The sequence below is a fragment of the Pseudopipra pipra genome, chromosome 4 (genome assembly GCF_036250125.1).
Source record: "Pseudopipra pipra isolate bDixPip1 chromosome 4, bDixPip1.hap1, whole genome shotgun sequence".
Classification (NCBI taxonomy): Eukaryota; Metazoa; Chordata; class Aves; order Passeriformes; family Pipridae; genus Pseudopipra; species Pseudopipra pipra.
The window spans coordinates 4,118,740-4,135,835 of NC_087552.1; the positions used below are offsets into that span (position 1 = coordinate 4,118,740).

The 17,096-nt window shown below is 41.5% G+C and overlaps 1 protein-coding gene and 1 long non-coding RNA gene across 5 annotated transcripts in view; one reads left to right on the forward strand and one right to left on the reverse strand.

Moving 5' to 3' along the window:
- SYNPO2 (synaptopodin 2) overlaps nt 1-17,096 on the forward strand; it is a 76,616-nt gene that overhangs the window by 26,002 nt on the left and 33,518 nt on the right. The gene's annotated exons all lie outside the window — the stretch shown is intronic.
- The window catches only part of LOC135412658 (uncharacterized), a 50,057-nt gene continuing 42,943 nt past the window's right edge, over nt 9,983-17,096 (reverse strand). For both annotated transcript variants that reach the window (XR_010429834.1, XR_010429835.1), the window contains one exon: nt 9,983-10,074. This is a non-coding gene — a long non-coding RNA (uncharacterized LOC135412658). The remainder of the gene's footprint in view (nt 10,075-17,096) is intronic.

Sequence of the window (17,096 nt, forward strand, 5' to 3'; positions counted from 1 at the left end):
GGGTGTCCCTGTACTTATGTTTTTCCATACTGTGGAGAGGAACTCTCCCTGAGAGCTTTAAGCAGTGATAAGTGGGCAAAAAATGTCAATAATTACCTTTATCATCAGGGTAGATCATCTATTCAAGACTAGGGAGATCCCAGTGTGATCCCTGATAAGGGAATTACATAGGGCAGGCAGCACTGCTAAGAACATCCACTGTAATTACAGAACATTAAAGCATGTGTTCAATACTTGATCTGTTTACCTTAAGAACACACAAAAGAAGGCATTTGAGGGCAAAATACAATCTGAGGAAAAAATAACTCCCTTCACCATTAAATAAAAACAATAACTTGTTTAAAGCAGTCGATATAGGTTCACCTAAAAGGTGAAAAATCTGCAGGAAAAAGGAATAATTGTAAATATGATCTCTTAAATCCATTTCATTCTGAGATTCTAGAATATGAAGAAGTTCATATTAATAACATCCTTTGTAAAAAAAAGAAAAAAAATTCCAGCCTATGAGGCATATGGGATTGCAGTGACTCTAAGTTTATACTTTAGTTTATACTTTAGGGTAATGCTCTCTAAAGACTCTTTGAACATTTCATTGCTTGGCTTTTGTACAGTAAGTGTGCTGTGAGATTTCAGGCTGACCTTTAGCTTTTGGAAATCCCTGAGTCTGTGCTTGCAGAACAAGCCTGTTTCAACTAAACAGAAGAAGGAAAAACAGCGAGGAATGTTTTGTTATGGGGTAGGCTAATTTCTTTTAAACAAAGGAAACATTGCTGATTCAACAAAATATGGCTAAAGATGCCTTAAGTGGAAAGTTAGTGAAATGTTTGGTCTGGTGAGGAAAATTCAAGAAAAGGGATGTGAGATAGAAATAATAAAACCTGCCTTTTGCCCTTTGATCACCTCCTTATCTGTAGGGAGACGTGTACCAATGTCCTAATCAATATTCACCTAATCTAAGCTTCTTCTTAGGAAAAAAACCCAACAAACTACAGCTAAGAATTGTTTTATTGAGTGAGCAAGCTCAATCCTCTTTTGAGTTCTCACAAGTCTACTTAAAACACTACTAAGATTAGAATGTTGTCCTTTTTAATTCATCACGACCCCGATAGCTTAGGCTGAGACAATCCCAGTGCTTTTCAGACCCACTTTTCCCAGCAGGCTGCTTTAAGGGACTTTTATACTGGGAAATATAACTAATGTCTTGTTTGTTCTCATATGTGGCTGGGGACAGCAGAGTTCCAAAAGAAATACAAGAGTTATTTGTTTATGTTAAGATAAAGCCCTGCTGTAAGATGTCATCTCATTTATGATCTCTCCCATAAATTCAGTTCACTCAGAACCAGATGCTTCTTATTCAGAGTGATTAATTGTAAGAAAACTTCTTAATATCTGGGTTTAAGGTTTCTCACTTCATTTCATTTGAGTGTGAAACCAGACAGGAATGAAGTGCAGAGAAAAAAATATTGTTCCAGAAGAAAATGGAATAATTTTTCACTTCACGACCTGAAGAACTCTCAGCTCTCCTAAGCACAATACTGTGGGGTTGTCAAAACTGGTTTGAACTTCTCATATTTCCTTTGGATATTACTGAAATAGTTTGTAAGTAAAAATTATGAATGCTTTGAATGGAAAAGTTGAGTTAGAGAAAAATGAGAAGAGGGAGTATAGAAGAAAGAAGTGTTAGGGCCTTAACAGTAACAGCCAGAAAGAGCAACCTCCAGTGCCTTGTGTGTGTGTATGTTGAATTTAGTTGATGATTTCCTTATCTTCCTCAGCATGTGAATCTGAGCAGATGAACCATATGACAGCTGTGTAATCCATACAGCAAAGCATGCTTCCAGGTATTCCCTCTTTTTGTAATGTACCATAAGGCAAGGAATAATTCAGGACAATCATCAAGCAAGGGGATTCTCTGATAAGAACAGGTCATTACGATCTTCTGAAGGTGATATCACTGAAGACAAAGCTACTATCATGCCCAGAGGGAGAGAAGAAATTGCTTAGAAAGGAAACAAACAAATAAAAAACCCCTGCTGTGAGAAAATGGCCAGGAAATGGAGTTTCCATTCCACTACTTTTTTTAGGTGAATCTTCAAGTGTTAGTAGTTTTAGTTTTCATGCAGCATGTTTGAAACTGCTGCAGCCTTTGCAGTGACAACTTACACAATTAAGCCAATTTCATTGAAGTAACCTTGATTTCTGCTTTTTTACAAGAGCCTTTGAGATAATAACAAATATCCAGCTGGACTGCAAGCAAGCATTAATAGATAGTGTCTGGTGCCTTGTGAGAATGTATCTCGCATGTTGCAAACCCTCCCCCTTCCTTATTGTCATATCCTATACTTCTCCTAAGTACACATATTCTGTTACCTTTCCCTTAAGGAAAATCTGGAGAACAGATCCGTGTGAAGCACAAATCTCTACATTAGTCCTAATTAATTGTAGGTAAAGAATTTACCATTTCCTGGTCCACATGAACCTGTATATACTTGAGGGGTGGTACACAACATCCCCATACTGACTGCTCAGAGCTGAAGCTATAGTTTTTACATACCCAATGACTACCTACAAGTCATTGCTCTTTCAGAAAAAGTTGTGCCATTTGGGTACTAGACAACCTAAATAGGAAGCCAGCACTGCTGCTGTGACACAGAGCTTCTCAGAGCAAGGCCAGATGCAGTCATTGATTCAGTGAATAGACAGCAGTGCTAAATCAAATAGTTAATTGCCTTACATTACCCATGCCAGGAATTGTTTTGGTTTCTCACATCTCAGTGCATAAATACAGTAACTAGAAGAGACTTCCCTAAAAGTATTTTTGTGTGTGTGTGTGCCTGTTTCCTCCTCAATATTTCAGTCTTGATCTGCTCTTCCAGTGGGCAGGGCCTCTTCCATACAGATGACTCATAATGAAGCATTCTCCAAATGCAAGGTGAATAAGTATCTGCAGGGGATTTAGGCTGACATCAGTCATTCCAGATCCTCTATACTGGATATGAACTTGGGGCAGGAAAGAAGTGAAGCACTTGTTCACTGAATCATTCAGACACTTAACTCATCTTAGCCATACCTCAGAAGGTAATTACACTCCCAACAGCAAAAGTGAGCTGAAATCAATTTTGCCAGATGAGTCCAGATGAAAGGTATGATAAAGGCACTGGGAGCTATAGGAGTCTTAGTTTCCATAACCAGACCTTGTTACAGTCACCATCAGGCTTTCTAATGCAAGTGGAGTAATCCTTTCAAGGTGATTGAGGAATCCTGTCTAGCACAGACTACAGCTTCTTGCACTGACCCCAAAGGAATGGGAGAGATCATACAATACACTCTCTGTGGCTGCTGCCCTCTTGTGTAAAATCAGTCTGGGCCTTATGCAGGCTCAGTTCTCTGCTGAGTTACTCTAGAAAGAAATGCATTTATCTTCTGTCAAGCTGTTATTTTTCAGACACAGGGGCAAAGTGGCCCTGTGTTTTTAAGGACACGTTACAGTCACTCTCTCAAAAATCAGATGAAACAAAGCTGCGTTTGGTGTACAGTTAGGACATGTTTGTATGGGCCTTTTCACTTACTGTGGCAACCACGGATTCAGTTAGATCCTGTAGACTGTGCTCCTGGCTGGTTTTTCCCCTTTCCCACAAGGTCATTTAGATAGCTTCCAGCACTGCCCACGGATGTGTGGGGCTGCTTGTGCCTTGAAAGTTGCTTACTCCACTGATTTGAGCCATATCTACCAACTGCACTGATGACCTCTTGCAATTGGACTTTGTCTAAACCTAAGTCTTCATGAATTAGGACTTGTAGCCAGAGCAAAACTTCACTCAAGCACCACTGAAAACCAACTTCTAGCCCTGAGGATTAAATCAACCTAGGCAATCCCTGACAGAAATTTGCTTAAACTCATCTAAAATACTCCAGTGAAGAGGCTTCCAGGCCCCCTAATTCATCAAAGTCTTTCCTCAGCCTCAGAACCACTGAATATGTAAGCTTAAATTTTCTTTGCTGCAAGTTGATTTCTTGCTGTCTGAAGCCTATGAACAAGAACAAACAATTTTACTGCCTTCTTTATAACAGCTTCCTGCTGGGAAGAGGTTAAGTCCTCCTTCCCATGTCTATAGTTGTTTTTTTGTGGGCTTTTTTTTCCAAAAGAGAAAGACTGAATACAGTAAATTCCTTCCCAGCTTCCTCATAGGTCATGCTTTCTAACTCCTTTACCATACTTACTGATCTGCTTTGGGCCCTTTCCAATTTGCCCCCATCTTTCTGAGCTTGACAGAGCACTCACGGCGCCAAGTAAAAATGAATAATTACCTCCCAGGTCCTACAGATTGAGCTGTCCCATTAATATGGCCCAGGATCACGTTTCCCTCTTTCCTTAAGGAAAAAAAACCCAAAACACACAAGACCCTACCACCTACCTCCTGCCCCAGGCTTCCTTTATTTAGTTTAGAAACACATTAAACACCCTCCAGATCCTTTGCAGCTGAACCGGTGTCAGCAAGACACCTCTTGTTTTTATAAATTCCATTTTCCAAGTGGAAATTCGCATTACTCTAACAAATTATATAATTCCACTTTTTGTCTTGCGTTTTCCAGATCATTCTGAATGTGGCTCTTTTATAATGCCAACAATCACAGCCTGTGGGCTCTCATTAGTACTTTTATGTGTATACTCTTGTTTCACTGAAGGATTAACGAAAAAAAGTCATAGAAGGGGATCCATGACATAAGGCTATAGTACTGCTGGGATGTAGAATGTGACTTTTTTTAAAAAAAATACCATTTTCTAAAGGATCTGACCCTGCAAAGTCAGACAATAATGATAAATGCCTTCAAAGGCTTGTAAGAAAATTCCTTCCCTGGTGTCTCTGAGTACAACATTAATAGTGTTCCTATCAAAGATAGACTCTTCTTGCAATAAAGTGTGGTATGTTTTGTGTAAGGAAATACAGAAACTCACAAGAGACCTGTCATTAATGATAACAGCCAACTTTCAACCTCGTGGGGATATTTTCCTGCCTAGAGAGATTTGGTGAAAATCCTTATGTTCCCACATCAAATAATGTGTGAGAAGACAGAGAGCGACAAGAATTGCTCTATCAGAATGGCCTTAGTGAGGACCAAAAAAAACCCAAAAAAAGATAAAATATCCCTATCTCCCTATCTCAGGTAGGTGAAACTTCTGATTCACACTGTTAGCCTAAAGGGTCTGTAAAAATGTATTAAGAAATGTGAAAATGGTACTGAAGAATTCACAACACTTTTCATGTGCATTGTGAATGTGCTGTACCTCCATCAGAAATTATTTTAGTTATGGCTTTTAATAAAGCTGCCTGAATGTTTCACATCAAATGACTCCTCTTTGGAAAACTGAGTTTTAAAGTCAGCAGCTTTGGGGAGCTTTTGAGGAAAAGTCACAAGCTTTCTTGGCTTTTTAGTTGGTTGGACTTTGGTTGGGTGTGGGTTTTTTAACACCCTCAGCCTAACTAGGCAGGTCTTGGTGTTCATATTTCATGTCTGTCAAAAAATATTCTGACATGTAAAACTACAAAAAAAGCCACACAGAACTGTAGCTGCAAAGAGTATTTTTTTGTGTCCCTAGTACTCCTTTCACTGAGTTTTAATTTTGGCCTTATGTCCTTTTCTTTTTTGCTTGGCCTTGTTTCTCTGCTCCCTTTTACAACATATCAAGACCACAACATATGCAGGGCAGCAAACAGTGCTCTGGTCTGCAAGTAACAGTTGCGTACAAAATAACCCCAGTTTATCTAATTGTGCCTGTATTGGGTCTATTAAATAAAAATAATCATCATGATACCTATAAAGACCTGTACTTTATTTTGTGTGTCCCCTACAGTGGCCAGTTCTGATAGGGAATGACTCAGAAAAGTCATTCTGAGTCACTGTAAGGGAAGAGAATAATAATTTTTCTATGATCAGACATTTTCATTTTTCTGAGTAGTGGATTCACTGCCCTCTACTGCTTGAGATGGGCACAGAGCCATTTGGGAACTGCTGAACTTCTCCCAACAAGCCAACTCTAATACAGCCTGACTTGGAAAATCTGTAATCAGAAAATAGCAGTCTCACCTGCCACGGAGAACTAAACTTTGCACTGGTAGTAAAGCTTTCCATTCAAATAACATGGAATTACAGTGAAGGTCTTTGTTATTATCTCATTAAGGTAAAACTACATTATACTGCTTTGTACAAAGGGCACAGCATGTGTGTGCACCTACTCAACAGGAGTAAAAAAATCAGGAATTATCAAGACAGACAGATCGAATTCCACCACCCTACTTTTAATCCATAATCTATCTTGTTCACAGAGATATTTGGGCTTCCTGGTGGTGATCAGCATGATACATAAATCCAGATTTTAAAAGTGCAAGCAGCTTTTCAACTGTGCTTAGTGTACAGGGGGATTTTCAGCACAGCATAGACTGTACTGAAAAAAAACCCCTGTGACTTGCATATAAATAATTCATGTATTTAAGATATAGTATCACAATGCAATGGCACTTAGGTCACTGAGCTCATGAGAAGCACAACAACAGGAACAGGGGGAGTAACAAGGTGAAAATGGGAAGGATATTTTTATCTCCAGATAGCAGCTGGTGACAATATCATCACGCCCATTCCACATGGCAAATATGCAAATCCCAATTCAACAGCTTGCTGAGCACTTCTCACTCTGTTCAAAACACACAAGTAGTGTCACACTGCAGCTTCAGATGCTCTGGGGATTGCAGTGACTTGCCAAGAGAAACTGCTGAGGAAGAGAGGCAGCTAACACCAGCCCATTGATAATCCTCAGCATGTACTCTACACTGAGGGCTGCTTTTGTGCATTTCTTGTAAAAACAGATTTCTGATGTACAGTTTTCTTTGAAGGAACATGACCCCCACATTAAAAAGAAAAGAATGGTTGCCATACTTCAAAACAATCACCAACTGTATAAAGCTAGAGATAGCAGTTAAACTAGTCAAAGTACAATTTTAATAGTGGCAGCTACATTTTCATATGTATGATTTACCATAATACCATAAAATCTTTATCATATTTTTTCTATATCACAGGAAAGCAAGAATAATAGGGTAGAAGACAAAAGAAAATCCCACATTTACCCAGTGTTCTTTATATATGTTGTTCACACATCTAGTTTTAATGACAAACATGTATGATCACATACAACCACGTATTACTTAGAATTACTTAATTACTTGGAATTACTTAACAGAAAAATAATTACTTAGCATTTTCCCTCAATCTCATTTCTTTTACCCAGTTCTTTACTTCTTGCTTGGGCACTCAGAACAAGTATTATGGCAAATATGTTTCTAAAACAGCCACAGGGAAGGACTCCGGGATTAGTAAGATGTTTACAAATATTTTGGAAATTAGTGGCTTTTCAAAGAAATCTTTATCCTTAACTAAATTCAGGCTTGCACAATCACATACACATAATACAGCTGGTTTTTGTAAGATTGTGCATTTTGTGCTGCTGAGTGAACCTTCAGCTAGTCAGAGGAGGCCTGAGGAAATGATTGTACAGTGACAACTTACAGACTGCTGGTGTCTGTTTACAGCACAATGGTGTTGCTTAATCCTATTTGTCTCCTGCAGCAGCATTTTAATAAGAAGATGCTGCTTTTTTTCTTAAAGAAGAGCTTGGTCTCACTATATTATTTGAGGACTGTTTAATATGTAGAATATGTTATTGTCTGACATGACTGGAAACTACTGTGCACAGAAAACAGAAGCCTGCTTATCTAGAGGGGCATGAGAGACAGATATTGGCATAAAGCTAAAAAAAGGTTTACAGGGTCAGTTTCTAATGGCATTCATCAAAATTTTGAAGTTACTATAAAATAGGAGATTGCAAATGAAATAGGAATATAAGCCACTTCAAATGATCAAATATCCTTGTACTAACCATTTCATATGTTCGATCGATGAGGACTAAAATTTCAGGTCTGATGTTGTGCCTCCTTGGTCTTCAGCTCTTTCAACTTTTTTCTTCAACATACCCAGCCAGTGTAGCAGGAGAAGCTCAAGTGATGCAGGATTTTATACCTTGATGTAAACAAACAAAAAAGTGCTTTCACCTCAGTTAAGGCTTCCCTTTCTCAGGTCCAAAAGTTAACTTTGGAGCTTACAGTCCTTTATTATTGCCTTGGACCAGGCATTTGTATAATAACGTATTCGTATTTACATTTTACAGATGGAAACACTATGTAACAGATTTACGTCATTATTAAACAGTTAGTGTCGATCACATAGAAACTTTTATTTATTTAGCAGTTAGCAGTTCTAATGCCCCTCTGGACAACAGGTAACAACATGAGAACAAATTCAAGTGCAGAACAGTACCTCACAAGTAGAGCATGAGACTTTCAGTGGAAATCACACCGAGGAAGATAACTGAGAATACATTAAGACAACTGACTGACCAGGTGTACGCACATTTTAAGAAGCCTTCTCAATATCCTAAAATTGCTGGGTGTATCAACAAAAATGAGAAGGAAAAGGTTCATTGCCATCTGAACGTGCAGCCAGCAAAAGCCAGAATTAAGTACTAAACCCTCAACCAGTTGCTTGTTCGGGAAACAGTGTGGGGATTTGTTTAATCCCAGAAGGAAACTGTCCAGGAACTGTGGAGAGGCAGCCCGGGATTCCTGCCCGGGGACAGCTGTGAGGGGGATCGAGTGAGGACCGCGCCTTCGCGGCAGGGCACAGCGGCACACTGGGAACATCTGGGAAGGAAGAGGGGACTGCCACGGGGACACTCCTCCGGGGCTTCCTCCGTGAGACCACGGGGACACTCCTCGGGGGCTTCCTCCGTGAGACCACGGGAGGTGCGGAGGCCCCTCAGAGGGGAGGGGGACAGGACAGTTTCGACTCCTGCGACGGGTGAGGGGCTGGTCCGTGTGGAGCCGCTCCAGGAGTGAATATCACAGTAGCGAAAGGCCCTTAGCAGAACCATATTGCAGATTTATGGCCACGTTCCCTAAATTTACAATGAATAATCCCTCACGGTGATTCCCGCACTGATGCGGTCGCCGGTCCGCCCTCAGAGCCGGCCGCCAGGGGGCAGCGCGGAGCTGCGCAGAGGCGCGGGAAGCGGACACGGCCGCGCCCCCCCATCCCTCAGATAATTCCCTGAACCTCGGCACAGCGAATGCCCCCAGTGCCAGCACCGCCAGCCAGCTGCTTCCTCCCTGCCCTGTATTCAAAATACACTTAGTACGTAACGCCGATTTCACCGATAACTCTGCGAAAAGTACCCGTGTGCACAGCAGTCTGTCCGGAGTGGTACTTCCCCCGGCATACTTGAACGGCTTCTCATAGTGTTAATAAGAAGCCAGCATCAGTATGCCAGTGTATTCCAAAGCATTCTAAAGGCACGTCTCAGTGTCAATAATTTTATTTCTTCTGAATAACAAATGTCAAAGTAGAGAATGTTATTCTTCCTGCTGTTCCTGGCTCAGTGCACTGGGTGGATGAAGGAATCTCCCTACCTCAAGCTGTTCAGCCACTGCTGCCTATGCTTCTGCTTTGCCACCAGCTAGTGTGCCTTGTCTTACCTTCTGCACGACACAAGACTGCTCTTTCCTTATGTTACTGGCATGAAGTGATCGCTTCCAGTTGCTATGTTTTTTCACCCCTTGTTCAGACAGCGTAGCTGTTCCCAGTTTTACTCACCTGAAGCCAAACAGGTTATGTGACAGCTAGCTGGACAATATAAAAGCAGAACTAGAACCCAAGGCAAGTTAAGACCAGCATCAGTTGGCCCTGATGAGGACAAACATCAGTCCTGTCTCCAATTCAGAATTAATTGCAGGAGCTGTGTCAGACTACAGCAGAAGTGGACCCAGCGTCCTTAATTTAGCTCTGTTACCTCATCTAGCCCTTACTTAAGCAAAATCATATTGGCCCCAACTGCTGTGCCAACATTGGCAACAGCTGCTAAAACCAGTGTTACCTGGGCTGCCTCTGAAAGTTCAACGAGTCCAGAAAGTCTCCCATGCTTCATAGATATATTATCCACTGAGAGCCAAACAGTTCCTCTTAAAACTGCAGGAGAAATGACATGAGTAAGTTAATTGAGAACACAGGTTTAAACAATTCTGTTCAGACATTTTTCCTACCTATAAATAAAACCCAGAGATTAAGGGCAATGGAGTTATGTGTTTGCTGGATGGTTCTATGTGAGGAAAAAATAGGCTTTAGAAGGCTTCCCAGCAAAGCCAGCACTTCAGATACCATTCCATTTTTCTGCTGTAAACTGTGACTACTATTCTTAGCCCACCTGACTACTGTCTCTGATGGCTTTGCTGCAGCACCCATTCAGTTTAGGTGCACTTTGTACTCAGGTTAACTAATAAAACTGTAGCTGTAAAGGTTGAATCTGTAACATCAAGTTTTCCCTAGTTTCCCCATGAAGGACATGATGGTTATTTGTTGGGTTTTCCTGGTGTTGTCACATGTTTAGCATAGCAAGTTGTCTTTTGGCACCAAACTGTGCTTGGAACTCTCTCCTCTCTCTTGCATCATCACTCGTGATCAAGAGCCTTCTCTGACATTTTTAATGGCTAAAGCACTTGTTTCAAGAAGTTAAGAGAAATTAGAACATTGAAAGCCAAATACTGGGTCGTCAGTTTTTATCCCAGTTCCCTCTCACCCACAAAAGACATCCAAGTCCCAGTATCTTTGTGTTTTCCACTTCTATACAGAATTTTTCTTCCTCACTGAGTAACAAATATTCTCACCTATTGCAAAAAAGTAATGGTCTCCCCAGCACAGCCTTATATAGCTCTTTGAGTAGAATCTCTCTCTAAAAATAGAAATCTCTTTGACATTGAAGCTCCAGGCAGCATGGAAGCTGTTGCATTTCAAGCTGAAGCTTTTGGAAAGCGTGCTCTGTATTTCCTTTACAAGTGTCCCACAAATGTGCAAAATGCACGGCCTGTCCTGTCATGAACTTTGAGTAAATGAGATTTTGTTTGCAGCTAGTGCTGTTGCAGCAATAGCTTCTTAGAAATAAGTAATAAAAAAAGAATGCAGCACTGGCAAAAGGTGCTGGATTTACAGCTCTGCAAAAATAACACCCTTTCTTTTCTCCCCCTGCCCTCAGACACAAGTGCCAGCCTTTCCCAGACTGCCTGACTGGGAAAGACAGCCTGAGTTAAGCCCAGCACTTGCACTGAGGACAGGACAGATGAAACCAAGCAAACACATATCTCACACATCAGGGTAGCAGTTTTTTCAGTTCTCAGGCAGACATTCCTCTTGGGAATACACAGAAAGGAAAGGGCAGGTGGAACAGAAATCCTCTTGGTCCAGCTTTTGAACATGTTGACAACTTGCTCTTACTAAAGCCAGCAAAAGAACAAGCCAACTCTGCCAGTGTGCCTGAATTGGAGACTGTAAGGATAGGAGGTCTAATTCTTCAGAATATTAAGTCCAGGACCATTAAACAGAGCTCAGCACCTCTGTGTCAGACTTGCTCAGACATGACTGTACAAAGGTAACAGTTGGACTATTGACATGAGATCCAGAAATCTGGCTCAACTTCCACAGTTACTGTCAGAGTAAAACAGCATTTCCTCAATGTTCTGACTACTGCTATCCATTTTTCATGCCAAAAAAGTTCTTCTTCCAGCACTGTAATATTCCCCTGGCAGCATATTTAACATGAATTTGAAAGTGCTGATATTTTCAAATTAAGACATACAAGTGAGTAGTGATAGTAAAATCCAAACGAGGAGATGGGGATACGATTTTAGCCTGCCTTGAGAGAGATTCATTCTGCCTTCAGTTCCAGGCCAAGTCTTATGCTCCACTTGTAAGATACTTAATTTTTACTCTGGTTGGCCCCACACTGGAATTCTGATACACAGCCTTACACAGTATTTTATTTAAGAGCTGAAAGGAGCTCACAAATACAAGTCTCTATGTCAATTTTATGAAACATGCACAAATTGAAAAAGGGGTTCCAGGGTTGCCTACACAAGAAAGGAGTGAAGGGATGTTAGAGTGATCTTTGCTATAGAGACACTTATTCGTATATATTTTATAATTATCTTCAGGGAAAGACATTTCAGATTAATCCACTGAAAAAGAAGGAAGAGTTTTATGTGATGGTTTGCATCAATTTAACTATGACCATTTTAAAGCTTGACAAAACTAAAATTAGGTAAATTCTGGATATATTCTGGAAAAAAAATGGAGACCGATGATTAAGGGCTTTAATTGTTTGATTAAAAGCACAAGTTAAAAAACCTGCTCATTGTTGTTATCAGGCAAGTGGCAAAGCCCACAGAGGGAATGCTTTTGTCTCTTAATTCCCTGGAGATTTTGGAAACATCTTTCAAGAGTCTCAAGTCACCATCTCCCCCAACATTAGGGCCTCCAGCACAAGCCCAGAAACCTTGTTTCCTCTTCTGGGAGGAGAAGTAGACCACGGACCTCCCTTGGCTGGCTTGGATATCCTTGGTGTACATCCACCCTCTGAGCCATCGTTGCTCCTTTCCTTCAAGCTTTGCTTGAGCCACCAGGGAGAGGTGGGGCTGATGAACACCCAAATTCCCTGATGAATCACAAAACAGGAGCTGTCCAGGACAGCAGCCAGGCGACACGGGAAGGCCTCTACACGAACCTACGTGTTGGTGCTCACAAAACATTCGCCCGGTTTGGCAGAGCTTTCCTTTCTGAACACCAAGATGGGCTGGCCTGAGATCGCCCTCAGTTTTAAAAGGTTGTTTCAAAACATCACGCTCTAAGCATGAGGGATGCTAAGGGAATTCGCCAGGTGAAATCCTGGTAAGTACAGCTACCAGCTCTCACAGAGGACCATTTTCTTTAGTCTAATAAACAGTATTTTTATTTAATTGAACAGTCCAGCTGAAGATGACTGCAAGCAATCAGAGCTGGAACTCAGTCCCCGTATTGAGCTCGCAGCTGAATTCAGACTACTCTTTGATTCATACTTCTCCAATGATTTGGAATTCTGTGCTTTCCTTTGAAGATCATTAGGCATTGGGCACTTTCCTTGTGCATAACACAATAACTGTTTAATGCATATTATCTAGAAGTTGCATTTACCAGATGCTCACGTTATTTGGTTTCTTTGAACAATCTGTCCCATTTGTGCTAGTGCAGTCCCCAAAGCCCCCCTACCCTGTAATCTGAGACCTGGCCCCGTTGTGCTGAGCATTGTACACACAGGAACTCTCACAATAAACACAGTGCCACTGCTTTCTCCACTGGGAGTGAGGCAAAGCTTCCAGTTACCTCTTCGTGATCCTGCTGGTGTTGACTGAACTGCTGCCTCAGCAGTGAGGCAAGTAGCAAGAAATACATCACTGGGCACACATTTCAGGATAACCTTGACATCATTGCCAGTGATAGCTCCAGCCCTCGCTGAAACAGAAACCTGCAAGACGGCATTTGCTCCTTCTTGCTGCCTTTGCTGTTCCTTGTGGGTGGGTGATCATATGCCATGCCTGTGTATTTGCAAGCTCATGACATAATGTTAAGGGATTGCCATAAACAATACCATTTCGGGGAATGGACTGAGGAGGCCGAACATTTCAACTGTCACTGGAGTAGGTTTGCTTTAAGGATTAAATGTGTTGTCTCAAATCCAGATTTGTAACGAGAACCCTCCTGCCTTTCCCTCTCTGCCTGCTCCCCGTGCCCCCTGCTTCAGGAGAATTTGGGCAGATGACCAATGGAGTGAAAATGAGACAGGGGAGTCACACAGGACAGAGTAATTGATACAGGATATGAAGGTAGGAATGAGTGGATTTGACAAAGTAGCTACACTAGCAGCTGAGTGGCTCCTTTGCCTGCTAGTAGGATGGATTTGTAGCCTGTATGTCAGTAATTAAGAAGTCGGTCATCTCCCCCACTCCCACCACCCCAAAAAACGCTCACACCCCTTATGTCCCTCCCCAAATGTTGCTTAATCTGAAAGGCAGGTCACAAGCCAAAGTTTCAAATTACACAAACATACTTTGGACTAAACTGAGGAAAGTACAAAGACCTCCAACAAACTCTTTTTTTCTACTTTCCCCCCTGTTTTTAAGAAACTGAAGGTTTTAGTTACTTCTCACATCCATCTGCTGCTTTCTACCAGCAGCCACAAGTCCAGGCCAGAAATGCTGTTCTCTTTGTGACAGTGTGCACCTACCCCATCATTCTCTTAGCACCACCATAAGATATGTATTTCAGATGGCAGCTCTTGCTTTTTACCTTTCATTTACCTGTCCTTTGATTGCAATTTTGGTATGAGAAATGTGCCACTTTTTCTACTGGAAACACCTAGTACATGGTCTTAGGACCATACTAAAAGTGCAAGCATAGAGCAGTTCCACTGCTGTATCAGTGACAAGAGCTCAGCCCAAGATTAGGCAGTGGATATTCTTATCACAAGAACTGTCTATTGTAGCACTTCACATGTTGCCTTCGACTGTTCAGTAGCAGATAATACAGACATTTTAATTCTCTATTTAGTCTCCCTTAACCTTATCATCACAGAAATTCTATTCTCCAGGCCATAAGCTATACTGTAGTTAAAGACTTTTGATGCTACTGAAGCACTCAGTAGAGATGCATTACTTTCTCAGTCTCAAAGAAGTGTTGACAATTCAATTATCTCTCTGCACAGGGGGGCAGTGGGAAAGAAAAAATGAAATGTAGCTACAGTGTTCATGGAGAGATCAAAGTTGGGTAGGATTTGAAAATAAGCCAGGAAGCATAGAGCCAGGGCAAGAGGGCAAGAAGGAAAGGGGAATGGAAATGGAGCAGACAATGCATAGCCACCCTACTGAAAGGCAATGGCATCATTCCTCTCCTTGCCACACGTTCCCTAATTCACTGTAAAAAAGTCAATCAGCACACCATTTTAGTTCTGACACATCAACAAGTATGTGGCAGTACACCCCAAAAAAAGGACAATCCAGACCCAGGCTATGCACTGGCTGTCCATACAAAATGAACAACAGACTCTTAAGTGCTGCACACCCGAGCTCACTATTGGGAAATCTGCTGCGCCGCCAGCATACCAGATCAATATTTCAGAGGTCATTATCTCATCCCTTCTTCAGCTGCTGACTTTGGATTGCTGCCAGAAAAAGGCAACCACTAGAAAGATGATACACCAGTACATTAGGCAAGGCTTTGGGGAATTTGAGCAGGCTTTTCTTTTCAACAAGACCAGCCTGCTCTCTGGCTCCAAACGGCACAAGCGCTCCGTCAATATATAAATGGTCAAACAGGTTCTCCAGCCCTCCCACACCAGCATGTACAAGACAAACTGTATTTGTCAAACAGACTATGAAGAGAACTGAACCTTTATATAAATACTCCTCACGTTGTGGGAAGGAGGAGACAACAGCCTCCAAGCTGAAGCAGAGTAAAGAAGTGTGATTTCACATGTACAGTGTAATGGGAGGACTAACTGGAGACAGAGTTGAACAAGCAAACCAATAACTAGATGGTACCATCTCCACTCTGCAAGAATGTCCCATGAGCTTTTACATGAGCAAACCATGATCGAAGTCCTGCTTTAGTTTTGAGTTGGTAAGCAAAGCCAGAACCTTTGCAATTGGACCAGTGGATTTTAAAGTTAAAAAGTACTTTTGCTTTATATGGCTTAGCATCCTGTATCTCATATTTGGTCACAAACTACTATCTTATACCACTGTTCAACTTTTCTAATGATGGTCTTTGTGATAATGGCAGCACTCCCATCTACTCAGGCAGTAACATTCTATCTCCCCTTCTGCAAAGACTTTTTGAACACATTTGCTCTTTTCTTCTTTGATTTCTGTTATATTTTCCAATAACCCATTTAGAAATATTAGTTTTACAGACAGATATGAAAGCCATCTCTGCAACAGTGGATGCCTCTAGGAGTGTTCCCTTAAGACCAGAGGGAGAAAAGAGTGTGCTGAACTACCCAATTCCCAATATCATTATCCTGCTACTTGGGAAGAATTTGGTGACAGGAAATATTGTGTGCTTACCTTGAAGCCAAAGATACTTAATTATTCAAAGCTTCCTCTCAGGAAAAGCATTTGGGAGATAGCTTAGAACCATCATTGTTTAACCCAGTTAATTAACAGACATTTGCATGGTCTCACTAGTCTTACTGTGTAAATCCTACACAAACTCCCTGAAGAAGGGGACACAGAGACTTTAAGGTAAAACATAGAAAACTGTATTTTGCAATACTCGTACCATCTGTATTTATACTCTCTCTATTTATAGTAGCTAAAGTCACAACACTTGAGCTTTAGCATCTGACATGTTCTGGGGCAAGGCTCCTCGTTGCATTCCCATACATTCAGAGGAGCTAGGAGGGCTTAGATCTCACACTCCTGGTGAATTTGCCCTGTCTGAAGGTTTTAAATTGAGGCTTTTATGCTGACTGATTCTGAAGGAAAGTAGCTTATCTGTTGGAGAAATTCAGTATAGACAGGATGGCAACTGGAATCAGCTGGACGGAAAGCCACCTCCAGGAGGCACAGATGCAAATAGCTTGAACCACATCATGCAGCAGCCTCATGTTCAACTGCAGGCATGCTAATGAAAAGAGACTGGAATTTGGTATACCAGCACTAAAGAGGCCCTTTGTAAGGGTAAAATGCACACTGCCATCATGGAACCTGTATACAGAATACATACAGACAGGTAATTCATCCCACTCCAACTCCACTCAGTGACACTGTTATCTCAGTAGTATTTCATGCTTAAGATTTATTCCTTAAACTTGAGCCCTGTCCTGCCAAAAATGCCGTCAGCTTAGAGCAGAACCCGGTATTTCCAATGAATATATGTGGATGCAAAGCCCAGACAGGAGTTCTAAGCAAGAACATTTCATAGAATCATAGAATCAGCCGGGTTGGAAGGGACCTCTGAGACCATCAAGTCCAACCCTTGATCCACTACTGCAGTGGTTACCAGTCATATGGTTTTGGAAACCTCTCAAGGAATTCCTAAACTATGCTACCATTACTCAGTAAAATCTGCAAGTGGCTCAAATCCCCTTTCAGGAGATCTGATAACTGTCTGCTCATCTCTTTCTGTTT